Genomic DNA, 20,798 nt, shown 5'->3' with positions numbered 1-20,798 from the left:
GTAGGTTCTTGGCATTCATCACTTTGAATATTTCTTGCCATTCCCTTCTGGCCTGCAAAGTTTCTGTTGAGAAATCAGCTGACAGTCGTATGGGTATTCCCTTGTAGGTAACTGAGTTTCTTTCTCTTGCTGTTTTTAAGATTCTCTCTTTGTCTTTTGCTCTTGGCATTTTAATTATGATGAGTCTTGGTGTGTCCTCTTTGGATTCCTTTTGTTTGGGGTTCTCTGCACTTCCTGGACTTGTAAGTCTATTTCTTTCACCAGGTAGGGGAAGTTTTCTGTCATTATTTCTTCAAATAGGTTTTCAATATCTTGCTCTCTCTCATCTTCTGGCACCCCTGTAATTCTGATGTTGGTACACTTGAAGCTGTCCCAGAGGCTCCTTAAACTATCTTCGTATTTTCGGATTCTTTTTTCATTTTGCTCTTCTGGTTGGGTGTTTTTTGCTTCTTCACATTTCAAATCTTTGACTTGATTCTTGCGCTCCTCTGGTCTGCTGTTGGGATTTTGTATAATATTCTTTATTTCAGTCAGTGTATGCTTAATTTCTAGGTGGTTCTTTATCACAACATCGAGGGTCTCATTAGATTTCTTGAGGATCTCATTAAGTTTATCAGTGGCTTCTAGACAGTTCTTGAGAGACCTTAAAAGTGTGGTTTTGAGCTCTATATCCTCCATTTCTGTCATTTCTGTCCTGTTTCTTTGTCTCTGCATTTTTTATGCTTTCTTGGTGCACCCCCTAGTGGTCTTTGTGTGCAGTCTTGTTGTAGTTAAGCCTTGATTGTTGTGGGTAATGCCAGCATGATTTGACCTCCAGGCCAACTGGCTGTGAGAATCAGCTGTGTCTGCAGTGAGAGAACTTCTGTCCTCTGGGGAGGTGCTAATCTAGCCTTTGCCTGAGGCTATCCGGCCAATGCCTCTGTGCAGGGCTTGGACAGGGCGGGTCGCACGGGATCAACAGGGTGGGCGGAGGGAGCAGTTCTGGCTGCTCGCAGTCCCGTCCCCAGAGGCTCTGCCTCTCAGAATCCCAGCAACCGCTGCAAACCTCAGAGAGAAAGCTGCCTTCGAGTTCCGACCGAAGCCAGAGAGTCCCGCTTCTCCCATTTGAGTCTGGGTCCCTAGAGACTCGCCCAGAACTGGAGCTCAGAGCCTGAGACTCCCTCCCAATTGAAACAGACAACTGCGCCCTCAGCCATCAGCCCACGCCGCACGCACCTCCGCACCTTTGTATTTTCCGCACTGTGCCTCCTCTGAGTCTCGGTATGCTGTTCTCTTTCCTTCTAGTTGAAGAATTTCCCCTCAGCCAGCCTTCCTGTGGTTCTGGGTGATGTCCGTTCCGTCTTTTAGTTGTATTTTTGAAGTGGTTGTGCGAGGCAGCAATCTCCGGTGTTTACCTATGCCACCATCTTGGTTTCCCTCCTCTAAAATGTTTTAAATGTATTGTATAAAAATCACAATATCAAACATTTATAGTTTTTCTACCTAAAATATCTAGGAAGATCAATTAAAACAACCATAAAAATTGTAATAATGCCGGGGAAATTGGCAAGATAAATGGTAAACACAACAGAAGCAACAATTCTCCTTTAATGCCAATAATAAACAATAGAAAATGTAATTAGAAAATATTTCATAGAGTCACAGCATGTTAAATTAGGCATTTGTAGGCTTGTGTTGGGTTTTGATTAGAGCAGCCGTGGGCAAACTACGGCCCACAGGCCAGATCCAACCCGTTTGAAATGAATAAAACTAAAAAAAAAAAAAAAAGACCGTACCCTTTTATGTAATGATGTTTACTTTGAATTTATATTAGTTCACACAAACACTCCATCCATGCTTTTGTTCCGGCCCTCCGGTCCAGTTTAAGAACCCATTGTGGCCCTCGAGTCAAAAAGTTTGCCCACCCCTGGATTAGCGTGTGGCAGGAGTTCTGAGAGCAGGAGCAGATTGTTGTGCATGCTCCCTACAGTTTCAATGATATCCTCACATCACCAGCCACACATTCCTTTCAGGTGGGGATAGTGGAGAAGTCCACATCTGGGAGCCAGGAAGGCTAGAAAACTCTGTAACTAAAAGCCAAAAGATAACAATGCATGGATGTAGTTATATCAGTAGGACTTCAGGAATATTAATACCCTTTATCATAATTAGCAAGATTTAAATTTTTGCCACCACATTTATCTATCCATTATATATATATCCACTAGGGGCCCGGTGCACGAAATTCGTGCACTGGGTGTGTGGAGGGGGGGTTGTCCCTCAGCCCAGCCTGCCCCATCTCACATACTGGGAGCCCTCAGGCGTTGACCCCCATCACCCTCCAATCGCAGGATTGGCCCCCAGCCCAGGCCTGATGCCTCTGGCCCAGGCGTCAGGCCTGGGCAGGGGACCCCCAGACCCCTCCGATTGCTGGCTCTGCCCCTTGCCCAGGCCTGATGCCTCGGCCAGAGGCATAGACCCCCATAAACCTCTGATCGCCTGATCGGCCCCTTGCCCAGGCCTGACGCCTCCGCCAGAGGTGTCAGGCTTGGACAGGGGACCCCCATCTCCCCCATATCACTGGCTCTGACCCCCGCCCAGGCCTGAGGCCTCTGGCCCAGGAATCATGCCTGGACAGGGGACCCCCATCTCCCTCTGATCGCTTGCTCCACCCCCCGCCCAAGCCTGATGCCTCTGACCCAGGCTTCAGGCCTGGGCAAGGGGACCATCATATCCCTCCAATCCCCGGCTCCGCCCCCCACCCAGGCCTGATGCCTCTGGCCCAGGCATCAGGCCTGGGCAGGGGACCCCCAGCTCCCCGCAGTTGCAGGCTCCGGCCCGGGCAGTGTGGACCCACAGTGGCAGCAGGGGGCGCCGCGATCGCGCGGGCTCTGCCCCTGCCCCTGCAGGACGCCTCTGGTAGAGGCGTCCGGCTCGGGCAGCGGGGACCCACAGCTGCAGTGGCCCCATGATCGTGGGCTCCGCTTTAGGCCCAGGCAAGGGACCCCTAGCTCCCGGGACTACCAGCTTCAACCGTGCCCTGCTCCCATCGCTGGCTCCACCCCTACTTCCTGCTATCACTGGCCAGGGCGGTAAAGGTGCCTGATTCACCGATCATGGAGGCCGCCTTTGCCCTGCCCCCCATCTCTTAGCTCCCCCCTGGGTTTCCGAGCACTGTCAGTGGCAGGGGGCTTCTTTCTGCTTTCCCTTTCGCCTCCCTGCATTGTGCCTACATATGCAAATTAGCCGCCATCTTTGTTGGCAGTGAACTGCCATCTTAGTTGGCAGTTAATTTGCATATAGCCCTGATTAGCCAATGAAAAGGGTAGCGCTGTACGCCAATTACCATTTTTCTCTTTTATTAGTGTAGATTAACCTTTGTCTGCGTGTTGGTATTTTTTAAAGGGGAAATGTTGCAAATATATTTTACATTCCTAAAAATTCAGATCCACTACTTTTCATTGCTTCTATATATATATATTGAATGTTGGGCAGCTGTCTCCCATTATAGTAGCCCTATAATATTTTAATTTAAAAAATATAACTGATGCTGAGAGAAGGAGAGAAACATTGATTAGTTGTTCCACTTACGTATGCATTGGTTGATTCTTGTATGACCCAGACAGGAGAACAAACCTGCAACCTTGGCATATTGGGACAACAATCTAAACAACTGAGCAGCCTTATGATCATATAAAAGTTTTTATTACACACTTGAAGCCTATATTTTTCAAATAATTCCCTTGATTTACCACTTCACTTGCTAAGTAAAAACATTCAAAATTATCCAATGTTTTATCTGTATTAAAACCAACCCTGTATATTTGATATTTAGTTATTTTCAACCCACATCATTTACCTAAGTTGAAAATCCTTTTATTTAGTATGTCCTGAATAGTTATTAAGATGCTATCTTTTTGAAACATGATATAAGTAAAAATAAAGTGAATCTTATTCTTGTGCCAACTATGAAAGAGAATTTTAGAAGGAATGACATTTTGTAAATTCTGTTCACCCTCTTTTAAATCACATCTAACATTGCTTGAGATAATCTTAAAATCTGCCAAGAGATCTTAGAGACAATGAGGCCTTTAATGGAAGATGTAAGACAAGAAGGTTAACTTGATTATCCTATAATATAAACTGATAGGGCCAAACTCTTCTTATTTCATTCTTGTGCCATGTTTGTCTTCTAACTCCCTTACTGTACACACATGAGCATGCACATACACATACACTTATTTACATTGCCACCAAACATATTTTAAGAAAAGCAAAGTATGTTTCTTTCTAAACGTATAATTTATTTTAATTCTTTCAACAGCACATAATCATTAAGCACTGAATATATGCTATTATTATAGGTACTAGGAACCCAATAACAATCAAGCAGTCTCTGTTCCTATTTTCCTAATGTATATAGTGTTATGAGGGAGAGGGATTTAGCTAGACTACATAAAATCACACACACACACAGAGACACATACACACACACACTCCACACACTCACTCACACACATTCCTGCTATAACTTAGCTTCGAAAATATACACTAAAATTGTACTCTATGTGGTAGGAAACTTAACTACTCTGGTGAAGGAGGGGTTTGGAGTGCTCCTTATTTTACTCCAATTATTTATTTCTTAGTTATTTCTTGCTTCCTATTTTTCTAAGCTGGCACCAAGAGTGGGCTTCTCATTGTGTTGTATCCATAGTTATACACATTTGTTCACTGTAGTTGCACAATCATCCACAAGAAGCAGTCTAACTATCCTACAGATTACTGGGAGGGGTGCCCTTCACCTTCCTGTACAGGGTAGACTCACAGACATTTAAGTGTTCAGATAAAGGTTCAGTTCTCAGTAGGTGAGGTACCGCGATATTTTCCTCCTTCTCTCCTTCTAATTTTGGAGAGAAAGGTTTACCTTTTTAACTTTAGATCTACTTTTTTTTAAATAGTAATTCAATAAAGAAAAGGTAACTTTTCTAACGAATGGTCTGGAGCAATTGGACATCAATAAGGGGGGGAAATAAACAATCTATTTCAGAACTTAACAAACAAAGTAGTTTAAAATTGATTACATGCATAAAAATGGAAACTAATTCTAAAAATTAGGAGAAAATTTCAGCTCTCGGGCTAGGCAAAGAGTTCTTAGGCTTGACATAAAAAATGACTTATAAAAGAGCCCTAGCTGGTTTGGCTGGTTTGGCTCAGTGGATAGAATGTTGGCCTATGGACCAAAGGATTCCAGGTTTGATTCCGGTCAAGGGCACATGCCCGGGTTGTGGGCTTGATCCCCTCCTATTGTAGGAGGCAGCCAATCAATGATTCTCTCTCATCATTGATGTTTCTCTCTTTTCCTCTCCCTTCCTTTCTGAAATCAATAAAAATATATTTCTTTAAAAGATTTATAAAATGAAATTTTGATAATTTGGACACTATTTAAAATTTTTATGAAACATCCTATTATGAAAAGGAAAGGTATTGACTGGAAAAAAATATTTAAAAAAACACACATATCGAGAAGAGGATTCATATCTATAAGACATAAAGATGTTTCAATACTCAATAGTTAAACACACAAAATATTTAATTAAAAATTGGGGAAAGTAATAAGCACACATTTCACCAGAGAGAGAGCACTGAGCTGCCCAGTGCCTCATGGCCAATTAAAGCAACAAGCATAAAATCAAAGCGTTAAGTCTTTCACACTCCTACTGTGATGGTAAAAGCAAGAGACTAGAACTAGAGAAAGCACTGATTATCTTTTATCCATTTTCCTTCATCGGCCTGTGCAGAGGTTGAGGGTCATTTGGTTAATGAAGACATGGGAGTCTTCACCATTGAGGGAGCCCAGAACCAAAGGCTCAGGCTGTTATATGGACCATGGGTTTGCAAAGAGGGTGAGTGGGGAGGATTAGAAGTGGAAATGTAGTGGATTCCGAGTCAGAGTCCAGAAAAAGTGCATTCAAGGTTTCTCCTTCCTTTGTTCTTAAGGAGACCTCAGAAGAGGTGCCTGAAGAAGACCTCTGCCAGAGGAATCAGGTAAGAAGACCTAGCAATAAAGACAGATGGGCTCGAAAGTCAAATATGTGAGAGTGTGACTTGCCAGGGTGGCCTGAGTACTCAATTGCAACTCTTTTCAGGGAGTGCAATGCATTGGCTATGCACCAAGTCTGATGTGGGGAGGGCAGTTTCCTGTCAGGTGAAACATTCTAATGTCCCTGATCAGACCTGAAAAATTAGTTTCTAAATTAGGAGCTGGAGTCCCCAATTCTTGTAATGATATATGAAGAATGTGTTGGGATAAGGCCGATGAAGAGTTGGGATGGACCCCTGGATTCCAGAAAGAGAAAATAGTCTATTAAAATACTGAGCCAAAATAATAGAAAGGAGAAGGAGGAAAAGGAGGAAAGAAAAATGGTTTATTGAATTAAATAAAAGAAGGCTAGTAATACTGGAGGTGACTGATCAAGTGAAAGCTAGGGAAGAGGCACATTGGAATGGCAGTAGTCAGAAGGCGTATGTTGTTCACTTGAAAGATCGAGATGTCTGGGAAGTATTCTAAGAACAATGGAAATCGATGAATGGCTTTTAAGCAGAAAAGTTACATACTTAAGTTTGCCATTTTAAAAGTTACTCCAACTGCTTGTGAAAAGTACATTATAGTGACTGCAAAAAAAAAAAAATTGGAAACGGGACTTCCAAGTAAATTTATTTTGTAGTACTTTAGGAAGCATGTTGGTTTTGTAGATGGAACTTAAAAATAAAAGAAAAGAAAAGTGATTAGCAGAACCAAGAGCTGTATTTTGTATTAGAATTGATATTCCTAATCATTTTGGTGTGTGAGAGTAAAGGATAAGAAGAGAATGACCCTTTATTGTGGTAGGATCAACTGAGTAAATGCAGTTTTATTTGTTTGTTTGGTTGGTTTGGGTCTTTTTATGGATTTTGGAACAATGAAAGAAAAACATTTGGAGAAAAACAAATACTTTATATTGGTCATATTAGGAGATTGATATAAAAATCAAAGGTAAGTGAAATAGGCAATAATAGAAAGATATCTCTGTAGTAAATATTGAATTGTAAAGAAATATTGAAACATATATAAAATATTTAATAGTTTAGATATTTAGATATCCTAATTGACAGGACTGACAACTACCTAGTCTATTTTCATTCAAAAGTTAAGAAATTTCAGAGCTTGATTACAGCAATAAATTTAAAATAAAAAGTGAGGATAATGTGAGATCTTCATTTATCAACTACTAACATTTTTTATTTACTAGGACTGGCCATTGAATTCCTGTTAGATTTAAAAGTCCCAGAATGACCATTTTGAAAATTAGTGCCCAACAGTAAATGCTTTTTGTTATGAGGTATGTACAAGGACAAAGTCAAGTTTTGATTTAGTAATTTTTTTCTTACTGTATGAAGAAATTATACTAAATCATTTGTTGACTACCCTTTTTCATGTCTCATGAAAATATATACTTATAACAAGACGTTCATCTTTGATATGTGTGTCAAAATAGTTTTATGGGGAAAATGCTAGGTGAAAAATGAAGATTATTTTCTTCTAAGCTATGTGACTACTGATTGTTATTTTTTATAAGCACTGTTTTTTAATGGGCACTCCCTCTCACTGGGGAAAAATACACAATAATTCAATGATATATATCAGAAATCTAAAAACATATATCATTAAATTTTTATAACAACCTTGAATGTTATATGGTTTAATACTTTTTAACTGATAAAGTATTTAAATCTCAGAGAGAGCAGGCAACATGTTCAATACCATAGGAAAAATATCCATGGCAGGATAGGGATTAGGTCTCACAGATTTGAATCTTACATTCTTTTCATTACTTAATTATATTTCATAATTAAAATAACAATAATACTATATAATAAAAGCCTAATATGCTAAGTGTCTGGTTGTCTGGTCAGCCATTCAACCAATCAAAGCGTAATATGCTAATGATATGCTAAGGCCACTCAACTGCTCACTATGACATGCACTGACCACCAAAGGGCAGATGCTCCGACCGGTAGGTTAGCTTGCTGCTGGGATCTGGCCGATTGGGACTGAGCGAGACAGGCTGGACATGCCCTGGAGCCCTCCCATGGTCCCTCCCTGGCTAACCAACCTTCTGCATTCCTCCCCAGCCCTGACTGTGCACCAGTGTGGTCCCTCAGCCTGGCCTGCGCCCCTTTGCAATCCAGGACCCCTAGGGGGATGTTGGAGAGCTAGTTTCAACATGATGGCAAAACAACCAGTCTCTATGACGGGCACTGACCGCCAGGGGGCAGATGGTCAATGCAGGAGCTACACCCTGGTGGTCAGTGCATTCCCACATGGGGGAGAAGCCTCAGCCAGAAGCCAGGCTCATAGCTGGTGAGTGCAGCAGCACCAGCCAGAGCCTCTCCCACCTCCACAGCAGTGCTAAGAATGTCCAATTGTCGACCCGGGGAGCGGGCCTAAGCAGTCAGTCGGACATCCCCTGAGGGCTCCTAGACTGCAAGAGGGAACAGGCTGGGCTGAGGGATCCCCCCCCTCCAGTGCACAAAATTTCATGCACCGGGCCTCTAGTATCAATAATATTAACTTTCTTTGAAGCCCTTTTTGAGAATTGGGTAGATTTTAAATTTCTTAATGGAAAATATTATTATATTGAATTTTACTGTTGAATGTTTTGTCTAAAGTTTTTCTAAAGAAAATTAGCATTTTTTATACACAGAGATCTCCATATATATTGTGCTATTTTTCTGGCCTTAATTTATTCTAGATTAATATTTTCCTGCTTTTATTTTCCACCAAGTATATTTTTGGAATGTCTTTTACATTCTAGTCACTGTTTCACATACTAGATTTTGATAACTTTTTATTTATTTATTTATTTATTTTTCTTAAATATATTTTATTGATTTTTTACAGAGAGGAAGGGAGAGAGATAGAGAGCCAGAAACATCAATGAGAGAGAAACATCGATCAGCTGCCTCCTGCACATCCCACACTGGGGATGTGCCCGCAACCCAGGCACATGCCCCCGACCGGAATCGAACCTGTGACCCTTCAGCCCGCAGGCTGACGCTCTATCCACTGCGCCAAACCAGGTCCAGCTTATTTTTTTATTTTTATTAAATTCATTAATTAAAAGTTTATCAAGCCCCAGCCCATTTGGATCAGTGGATAGAGCCTCCATCTGTGGACTGAAAGATACCAGGAACCCAATCAAGGGCATGTACCTTGGTTGCAGGCTCCATCCCCAGCCCTGGGGTGCCTGTGGGAGGCAACAAATCAGTGTTTCTCTCTCACATCAATGTTTCTCTCTCTGTGTCTCCCCGCCTCCCTTCCACTCTTTCTAAAATATATATATATATATATATATATATATATATATATATATATATATCCTCAGGTGAGTATTAACAACAAAAAATGGTTTACAAAACTTGGCCATGGCCAGGTAGCTCAGTTGGTTAGATAGAACATTGTCCCAATATTATAAGGTTGTGGGTTTGATCCCCGGTCAAGGCACTTACAAGAATCAACCAATCTCTCTATATAAAAGGCTAATATGCTAAATGTCCATCTGACTGGTCGTTATAATGCACACTGACGACCAGGGAGCAGACGTTCAACACAGGAGCTGCCTTGATGCACAATGGCCATTTACAGAGAAACAGCACTGCGGATCTGGTGCCCACAAAGTAACACTCAGCTTCCCCAAAGTGGGACAAAGGCTCTGCCACCACCCCAGAGTGACAGACCACCAAATCACAGTCTACGCTGCTGAGACCTCATAGCGCAAAATGTGGCCCACAGCGCAGCAAAGCCGGTAAACAGTGGCTGTGGGTGCCAGGTAATGACATCAAGTAGCAACACCCAACTTCCTCTCTCTAGTGCAGTGGTTCTCAACCTTCTGGCCCTTTAAAAACAGTTCCTCATGTTGTGATCCAACCATAAAATTATTTTCGTTGCTACTTCATAACTGTAATGTTGCTACTGTTATGAATCGTAATGTAAATATCTGATATGCAGGATGGTCTTAGGCCAGTGATGGCGAACCTTTTGAGCTCAGCGTGTCAGCATTTTGAAAAACCCTAACTTAACTCTGGTGCCGTGTCACATATAGAAATTTTTTGATATTTGCAACCATAGTAAAACAAAGATTTACATTTTTGGTATTTATTTTATATATTTAAATGCCATTTAACAAAGAAAAATCAACCAAAAAACTGAGTTTGCATGTCATCTCTGACACGCGTGTCATAGGTTCGCCATCACTGTCTTAGGCGACCCCTGTGAAAGGGTTGTTTGACCGCCAAAGGGGTCGCGACCCACAGGTTGAGAACCGCGGCTCTAGTGACTAACCTCCTTGGAGTTTCTTCAGCCCAGGAACCTGACTTGCTTTATAGCCAGGTGAAAACATTGTACAATTTAACCAAATGTTTGTGAAGCATTTTCACGTGCCTCACCTCATTTGATCCTCACAGAAGTCCTAGAGTAGGTAGAAGACAGTAGAATCCTATTTTCTTTCTTTTTTTTCTTTCTTTCTTTATTTAATATATTTTTTATTGATTAAGATATTACATATGTGTCCTTATCCCCACATTGCCACCTACCCCGCCCCCCCCCCCGCCCCCCGCTCATGCCTTCACCCCCCTGTTGTCCGTGTCCATTGGTTAGGCCTATATGCTTGCATATAAGTTCTTTGGTTTATCTTTCCCCCTTACCCCCACCCTCCCCTACCTTCCCTCCAAGGCCGGACAGTCCAATCAATGCCTCTCCGTCTCTGGATCAGTCCTTGTTCATCAGTCTATGTTGTTCATTATATTCCACAAATGAGTGAGATCATGTGGTATTTATCCGATCTCCAGTTCCACCCATGCTGTGGTAAATGGTAAGAGCTCCTTTTTCTTCATCTTCTTAAAGAATACCTTTCAGCATTTCATATAATACTGGTTTGGTGGTGATGAACTCCTTTAGCTTTTTCTTATCTGTGAAGCTCTTTATCTGACCTTCTATTCTGAATGATAGCTTTGCTGGATAAAGTAATCTTGGTTGCAGGTTCTTGCTATTCATCACTTTGAATATTTCTTGCCACTCTCTTCTGGCCTGCATGGTTTCTGTTGAGAAATCAGCTGACAGTCAGATGGGTACTCCCTTCTAGGTAACTGAGTTTCTTTCTCTTGCTGCTTTTAAGATTCTCTCTTTGTCTTTTGCTCTTGGCATTTTAATTATGATATGTCTTGATGTGGTCCTCTTTGGGTTCCTTTTGTTTGGGGTTCTCTGCACTTCCTGGACTTGTAAGTCTATTTCTTCGACCAGGTAGAGGAAGTTTTCTGTCATTATTTCTTCAAATAGGTTTTCAATATCTTGCCCTCTCTCTTCTTCTGGTACCCCTATAATTCTGATGTTCGTACGCTTGAAGTTGTCCCAGAGGCTCCTTACACTATCTTCATATTTTTGGAATCTTTTTTCTTTTTTCTTTTTCGGTTGGGCATTTTTTGTTTCTTCGTATTTCAAATCTGTGACTTGATTCTTGGGATCCTATTGTCTGCTGTTGGATCTCTGTATATTATTCTTTATTTCAGTCAGTGTATGCTTAATTTCTAGTTGGTCTTTTTTCATATCCTCCAGGGTCTCACTAAATTTATCGGCAGTTTCCATAAAATTCTTGAAAAACCTTATAAATGTGGTTTTGAACTCTATATCCAGTTGTTTGCTTTCCTCCATTTCTGTCATTTGTGACCTCTTTGTCTCCGCATTTTTTATGCTTCCCTGTGTTGATAAAGTGGTTTTGAGTGCTAGGTGTCCTGTAGGGCCCAGTGGCTCAGCCTCCCCAGTTACCTGAGGTGGACACTCTTGGTGCACCCCCTTGTGGGCTTTGTGCACACTCTTGTTGTAGTTATGCCTTGATTGTTGTGGGATCACTGGGAGGTATTGACCTCTAGGCCAATTGGCAGTGAGAATCAGCTGTGTCTGCAGTGGGAGAACTTCTGTGCTGAAGACACCCTTCTGGGGCAAGACTTGCTTCAGTGGGGCTTTGGTGCTCACTGAGACTGCACCCTGAGTGTGTCCCTTATGGATCTGAGGAGTTGTAATCTGGGTGGTCCCCCTCTGACCACTGGGTACAGTGGCTCTTGGATCTAAGGAGGTGCTAATTTAGCCTCTGCCTGAGGTTACCCAGCAGGAGCTACGAAAAGAACTGCAGATTCCCCTTCCTTTTTTGGAGTTTGGAGGTGCCCTGATGAGGCCCAGCTGTGAAGCAATGCAAGCTGCTGTGGGGTCTTGGGCCTTCTCTTGGAAGTTCTGGGTCTGTCTGGCCCAGCTGCAGTTTGTTAGGTAATTTTCAGGTTGCAAAGGGCCAAGGCATTCATATGCAAAAGCCTCTGCCCCAGCCTGGGTGGGGCAGGGTCTCAGGGAATCAAAGGGCGGAGCAGCAGCTATGTTAGATCCTCAGCCCTGCCCTAACGGGCCTCCCTTCTCAGTGTCCCGGTAATTGCTGCAAGCACCTCTGAGGGAAAACCGCCCTCAAGTTCCAAGTTGTGCCTGCTGCCAGACAGTCCAGTTTCTCCCCGTAAGAGTCCTGGATCCCCAGAGACTTCCCGGAACCGGAGTTCACAGCAGTCGGAAGCTTGTGACACCCTCCTGATTCAAAAAGACAGCCGCATCCTCAGGTACCAGCCCCTTTCCATGAGCGCAGGAGAGCCTCTGTACCTTTGCACTTTACTTCCGCAGCTCCTCTGAGTCTCAGTGTGCTTTTCTCTTTTCTTCTAGTTGTAGAATTTACACTCAGCCAGTCTTCCTGTAGTTCTGGATGATGTCCGTTTTGTCTTTTCGATGTATTTTTGAAGTTGCTGTGGGAGGCAGCAATTTCCCGGCGTTTACCTATGCCGCCATCTTAGTTTCTCCCCTATTTTCTTTTCATTAGCCGGAAAACAGAGATTTAGAAAGTTCAGAAACTTGACCAGACTAAAAAGAAGTAAGAAATGGTGAACCTTGAAAATGACTTCAGGTTTTTTCACTGTGCAGAATATAGTTAAGCACAGGTACAGTAAAATATTTTACCCTTTGCTCTCCCTGCATGATCTACAGTAATAATCTGCTTTGTGTTGATATTTACTGCTGTGTTGCTGACAATTATCTGAAAGAGAAGTTGGGGTGCTTCACTGAGCTGGAAGAAGTTTAGCTAAATCAGAAATCAGGTCTAATTAAGCAAGTTTATCTATATATATAAAACTCTCGTTGGCACCTATCACACAAGTATGTTTCCATCTGTCATTGTGGATTCTGAATTTGGTTGACACTTCTATTATAGAGAAAGAACAAATGGTGATATTAAAATATTTCTTCTAATTAATTTCCTTTCAATTAGAATTTGTGCACCAGGCCTCTAGTGAATACATAAATGAGTGGAATAAGAAATCTCTCTTTCCCTCTCTCTCTCTCTCTCTCTCTCTCTCCCTCTCCCTTTCCCTCTCTCTCTCTCAAATCAATAAATTAAGAAAAAAAACTCAAATTACTCTCTTATCAAACAATACTTATCTGACATGTTCTAGTTTTTGTAATTATGTTATACCATTTACTGGTTATTCATTTTTGAAACAATAATTATAAAATAATATATATTTTAATATAGTTTAACAGATTAACATGGTATTAAACATGATACAATATTTTAAGGATTCAAAATAGTACTAGAACATAGACATTCTAAAATAATTTATTATGGTCATATTGCATGAAATTTGCCCTTTAGTCAATAGAATTCTGAGTAACAGATTTTATTGGATTACGTCTAATAGTTTATTAGCATTTTTCTTTTAGCAACAAAAACTTCCAAAGCTGAAAAATAAAGTTATATTATAATACAATTTTCTCGACACTGTAATTCATATTGTTTTAAACAAACTACACAAGATTAGGGATAGTAGATATGATAACTTATGAATAAGCCATAAGCATAAAATAATTTTTTAAAATTATTTTTAAAATGTGACTTGAATCTTAACCATATTTTAAGGAATTGATTCTACTGATTAATACATAGATTCCAGCTGGTTTTCATTACATAACTCAGACCTTTGGGCTTTCATATTCTACATTTGAAGTAGTAGTTAGGATTGGCTTCGTAAGTGTGGGGTTAGTCCAGTGCCATTGAATTCAGCGCAAGCGGCCCCATCATGAGATCAGTAAAACGGTATTCACTGAGAGATTATTGTGCATATAAGAACAGTGCACACACTGGAGCCCTCAAATCCACAGTGGAATGAGCTCAGCATATACTGTTATAAGACAGCTTACATAGTGAAAATTTAGAGGCTGCTTATCATTTACAATAATTGGTTATATCATTCAAGTTTTTATAGGAATAAGGGATTGGTTAAGGTGGTTACTCATGACAATTTGGGGAATAGATTATGTTTCTTTTATGATTTTCAGAGGCATTCATAAGAAGTAGCCCAAGTTAAGTTTTCCCTATTTGCAAAATAAGCTAAATTAGGTTTTCCTTATGTATTCTAAATTGTTTTGCCCATTCAGGGAATTTTCAAATTTATCTTCATTTTGTATTTTACTTTGACAACACAGAATTCCAAGCAGTATAATTAATTGATTCATTCATTAATTCAATCTTCTCTTTAACAAATATTGCATTCCAATTAAGGTAGGCACATGAGGGTCAAAATGAAAGATTAGAAAGAAAATATATCCATGATTCTGACTTACTCTCAATATTCTAATATATCATGTTACCCCAAGTATTAAAAATATATTTATTGTCTTTATTATAGCAGTATATGGATATTTTTAACAACTTGTTTTAGACTTTTACCATTGAATTGGTAATTCTTACAAGAAAAGTAAACATTTTGTCTTCATTGAGATAATTGAAATATACTGTGAAAAAATGTTAATTTTCATGCAGTAAAATAGATCATTCTTGTGGAAATATATGTGATCATTTGACATTTTATTTTCTCTACAGGTGTTTCAAACTAAGGAGATAGCTTTGGAAGTGGAGGGACTAACATCTACAACTATTATCTATTCCTGGATACAGTTGTTTTACTAGTATCTCAAGTTTCATAGAAAACCAAGAAATTAGACATTAAGTTCAATTTTGAATACATTTTTAGAAATGTTCTGGCATTAACAAACAATTTTTGCCAAAATATCAGTATTTGTATTATAATATATTGAATTTAAATAATTGTTATCACAGATTTTCAAGACTTTTCTTTCAAGATAATTATAAATTAAATGGCTATTTTGTTAGTAGTATAACTACTACTATTTAAGAGGAATTCCACATGATATGAAATCATTTTCCAATGATTTGCACACACACACACAATTGTTAAAATCCAATTTGTGATTTCTTGGTGTTATAAGTAGTTAATGTACATAAATTCTTCATTCTATATCTCAATCTTATCAGGACAATCCAATACCACATATAAGAAAACTGAGGCACTGAGAGACTAAATAAATTCCCTATTTGTGAGAGTTATTGCTTACATCAAAGAAATTATAAGTGAGAGGTCACACTCTAGGTGGTTCCCTAAAACACCTAAAGGAAACACTCCACACAAGAAAAAAATCAGTATTTGAAATATGCCATAACTAGAAATCACCAGTGAAGAATTTTGTCCTCTACCACTCTCTGTCTTCTTGTTACAAATGTGGTGAAGCCCAAATCAACAAAGAATGAGTTTAAGTGAGGGAGAAAAAAACACCAAACGTGTCCCTCCTCCCATAAGAATAGTCTTGATTTTCACTTAAATTTAATAAGTTCAGGTTTTTCTTACACTGTATTTTATTATTTGAACAATAGAATAGTGTCTTCTCTTGGTAGACAAAAGCAGATATTTCATCCTGAGTGAGAAATAAAAGTTAAAAGAGTAAATAGCAAGACAATTTTGGAAAAGAATAAAGTTGCTTTGTGCTGGCCCCCTATGATGTCAGTATATTCAATACACTGATCTATACACATGGGCCAGGAAGGCCACACAGAGTGTGACAGTCTGTGTTCCAAGCAGAAGGTTACCAGCATGCTTAATGGAGTTCTTTTAGCTCTCTCAGGATGGAATTTCCATTGGGAATGAACCAGTTATTTGAAAATACTTTGTTTCCTGCTACTTAAAACATTTGTTTTAAAATAGACTTTCAAAACATTTATATTCCTCATAATTGAACTTAGCATGAAATACATGAAAAATGAGCTTTTCACATGAACTATAATTATATTTGATGTTCTCTGGTCAGTTAGTTCTGAGTGTAATGAGTAAAATAATTAGTTATTGAGAGAATTTTGTTGATATTTTCTATTGAAAGCATATAAAGTATACTACTAGTTCTTCTAGGTTTTACTCTACTGAATTATTTTAAAATAGAACAGCAATCTTGTATCACTTTTTCCCTGGGTGTCCACACGTATCTTGGATCATTAAGGATGTAATTGTCCACTTTGCAGATGCCGCTGCCTTGGAGACACCTGTGACCAGCCAGGGTGAACCCCACCATGTTCTTCGACATCTCCATCCCCGGTGAGCCCTTGGGCCATGTCTTCTTCCACCTGTTTGCAGACAAAGTTCCAAAGACAGCAAAAAAACTTCCGTGTTCTGAGCACTGGGGAGAAAGGATTTGGTTATAAAGAAGGTTCCTGCTTTCACAGAATTATTCTGGATTTATGTACCAGGGTGGTGACTTCCGGCGTCATAATGGCACAGGCGGCAAGTTCATCTATGGGGAGAAATTTGAGGATGAGAACTTCATCCTGAAACATGCAAGTCCTAGCATCTTGTCCATGGCAAATGCTGGACCTAAGACAAATGGTGCCCAGTTTTTCATCTGCGCTGCCAAGCCTGAGTGGTTGGATGGCAAGCATGTGGTCTTCGCCAGGTGAAAGAAGGCATGGATATTGTGACAGCCATGGAGCGCTTTGGGCCCAGGAATGGCAAGACCAGCAAGAAGATCACCATTGCCGACTGTGAAGAACTCTAACAAATTTGACTTGTGTTTTATCTTAACCACCAGACCATTCCTGTTGTAGCTCAGGAGAGCGTCCCTTCACCCCCTGCTTGGAATGTTCTATAAACTTTGTGCTCTCACCACAGTTCATTGGGTTCCATAATTTCCTTACCCCATCCCAGTCTAGCAGGATTGCGAAGTTAAGTTTATGATTATGAAATAAAAACTAAACAGTTAAAAAAAAGAATGTAGCTGATCTTCAAATGTCCTAAAATCACATTCAGAACCTGCAAAAGGTACTTCTGAGGCAAACTGCTACATCAACTTATTTATGAGACCCTATATGTTACCTCATTAGTTAGTGATTATTTCTACCATTTCAGAAAAATCTCAGATACCTTTGGAGAAAGCTCACATCCACAACAGAAATGCTTTTTTTTTTTTTTGCTAATATTATTGTTATTTCTAATATTGCTATTTTTACTTATTTCTTGGGTATTGTATTCACTACTAATGTAGCTCTGAATGTTTCCCATGATATAGACAATACAATTTCATAAATAACTGGGTAATAACAAAATGTTAAAATCTCATAGCAACATCTGCTGTGGTTATAGCCACCACGTAAAAGAGCTGGCCATGTTCTCCTTAGATGGACTTTTCACATGATGTACAGATATTGTGAATGTGACACATTGGCCATCAGGGTTAGACACTGAGTCCAAATGTTACAAAACAATAAATGATTTTTTCTACTGACTAATTTTCTAATCCTCACCTGAGGATATGTTTCTTCTTATTATTATTATTATTACTGATTTTAGAGAGAGAAGGGAGAGGGAGAGAGAGAGAAACTTCCACCAATTGCCTCCCATACATGCCTGGACCAGGGATGGGGATCAAACCTGCAATCTGAAATCATGCTTTTAGAAATATTGCTTTATTACCTGTCTGATGCTGTATATAATAAACTTGCATTAGTATTTAAAATACAGAGGTGTAGTATATGTAGACTGACAGATTAAAGAAAAATAATAAACACTACTAAGAATAGATGTGGAAAACATGCAGAATACAAAATAAAACTGAATTATAGTACCTGTAAGAGAAAAAAATACAAAAGCTATAAGAAATCTTACATTAAAAGATTTGAGTTTTTCTTGTTAACAATGTTGCACAGTGACTTAGACTAACAAGGAAAAACAAAACAGCTCTACAACAAAGTGGATGGCATTTTTGAATCCCATGTATAAAGGGGAAATTTTACAACATGTATACATAGATAGTGGTATCTACAAAATAAAGATTATCATTCTCACATAGAATTACATCTTTAAAATGTAAAAATTAGAACTTAATGTCACAACATTTTTGTTTTTATTTCCAAATAATTACTAACAGAGAAATTTTGCAATAATTGTACAAATAATGTTTTTTCCTCAACAATTTATATATATAAAAAGCCAGGGTTCGTAACGTCCACAACAACCAAAAGCTATACCAAACACCTGCAGTCCTGCAGTTAGTGCTGGGTTGCCATGGCGACCCAGCACTGACTGCCACTGGTGCGGGCACAGCGACCCAGAACTTACTGCTAAGGGGGCTGTGGATCAGGCCCAGAGAGAGGCCCAGAGAGAGAGGCAGGGTCTGATCTGCAGTCTCCATGGCAGCTGTTTATCAGCTGTTACCTCTCTCTTTCTCTTGGGGCCTGGCCAGCAGCTGCACCTCACTTTCTCTAGGGCCACCACTGGGGCTGCTGATCAGCCCTGCCTCTCTGATCAGGCCCAGAGATAGGCCCGGAAATGCTCCTTGGCACAGAAACCTACCAATCAGAGCCAAATCTGGGTGAAGTATGAAGAGCCAGTAGCCATAGGAGGCAGAGATTTGATGCTGCCTGGCATAGAAACCAACAAATCAGAACCTACTCTGGGTGAACTGTGAATGTAGAACCTAAGGTGGGGGCTGAGGAGGGGTTTTAAGGGCAACAGCTGTTTGGTGTAAGGTGTAAGAAAGTGGTTCAACTTTTTTAATGAGCGGTTTGGCAGTATAGTGCATATGGCTGACTATCAGTCCAGATATAGGAATTATGTATTTTTGTCTGCCAAGAGCATCTCCTCTGATGAAAAAGCCCCCCCTCCCCCATTTAAGCAATCCTATCCTATATAATCTATCTATACTACTAAAAGGGTAATATGCTAATTAGACCGGGTCAACTGGCCATCTTCCGGACGTCCAACTTCCTTCCAGACAAAGCCATGGTGGTGGGGGCCAAGGCAGAGGCAGTTAGAGGTGATCAGGCCGGCAGGGGAGGGCCGTTGGGGGCGAGATCAGGCCAGCAGGGGAGGGCAGTTGGGGGCAATTAGGCAGGCAGATAGGTGAAGGGTTAGAAGCCAATGGTCCCAGATTGTGAGAGGGATGCCTGACCACTGGTTTAGGCCTGTTCCCTGTGAGATCAGCCCCAAACCGGTGGTCAGACATCTCCCAACGGGTTTCTGATTGGAGAGGGTGCAGGCTGGGTGCATCTACCCCCCCCCCCGCCCCGGTTCCGTGCATGAATTTTATGTACTGGACCACTAGTTTAAAAATAAGCCACTGACATTAAGCCTTATAACCTCCTATCTCTTTACTGTATATTTTTTACAAACAAAAGGGACTTTATAACATTACAATATATTAAAATGAGGAATTTAGATTTATCCATTCTGCATTCTTATCATGGACCTCATTGAAGTTTTGGCAATTGTTTCACTGATCTCTTTTATAGAAAGAGGAATGAAAGGGAATAAGGCAGGAAAAGAGGAACAAAGGGACAAAGTCAAGGATGGAATGTAATAATGTTAAATTCCTTTGATATAAAAACATATATGATAAAAATATATATATTCAGCCAAGGTATTATTTACCTTCCAAAGCAGAGATAAGGCATTTCCATTGATGCAAGTAGTATCAAATAGCTGTATTTACCTGCTAATTATAACCAAATAAAGATCAAGTAAAAGTAAAAAATAATAATAAGTAAGTTAATGACAAAATACATAAAACAGAGCTAACATTTCTATTATGAGCTAGATTAAATTTATAAAATAAAAAATATAACTATGAGAGTATACATTGCAATATAAATGTTAAGGGAAAATGGTGTCATAAGGGAAATCATAATAGCATTAAAAATTTTTTCTATGGGATAAGAAAATAGATGAGAGTTGGGTTGTCCAGGAAGAAACACATTCTAACTATTTCATCTTAAGAACAAGGGATATACTATAATATCATATTAGAATTTTGAAATATTTCAATTGGGATACATACTTATTATTTAATATTAGATTTTCCATATAGAAATATCAATTGAACTATGTCTGTTCAAGAAGGAAGATAGCAATACAGGATTGAATAGGCATGGGTAATGGTAAAATGTGGAAAATAGAGAAATACAAATACATTACTCTAGAATGACATAAATGATGATTGAAAAAAAAAGCAGAATAAAATGCAAATACACCAAATGAGGAGAAAAAAGAAAACACTGCAAAGTAAAAGCTATGAAATAACTAATATTGATTCATTGGTATCACTATGTGTACTCTGCGGTTCTCATGAAACCCTCAAAATCCTCTGTTTTATGAGTGAATAGGGTCTTTCAGCCACAACCACTCCCATTTTTTGAAACCTTCCATTCATTCCATTTTCCCATGGCATTCATCAGGTACAACATCAAAGAGTTGTCACTTTAGTTAACAAATACTTGCCCCAAATTTTCTAATGCATCCTCTCTCCTCACGTTTAAATTTGAAAATAAGGAAGGTTCTACAGTTTATTGCTCTGGGTGCTCAAA

At 39.7% G+C, this 20,798-nt stretch overlaps 1 pseudogene; it reads left to right on the top strand.

The window, feature by feature from the left end:
- The first annotated feature begins 16,490 nt into the window (after positions 1–16,490).
- On the top strand, positions 16,491–17,187 carry LOC132226393 (peptidyl-prolyl cis-trans isomerase A-like; annotated as a pseudogene).
- The last annotated feature ends 3,611 nt before the right edge of the window (positions 17,188–20,798 follow it).

The sequence above is a fragment of the Myotis daubentonii genome, chromosome 2 (genome assembly GCF_963259705.1).
Source record: "Myotis daubentonii chromosome 2, mMyoDau2.1, whole genome shotgun sequence".
NCBI lineage: Eukaryota > Metazoa > Chordata > Mammalia > Chiroptera > Vespertilionidae > Myotis > Myotis daubentonii.
The sequence above is the reverse complement of the archived record's forward strand: the minus strand, read 5'-3'. Positions and strand labels throughout refer to the sequence as shown.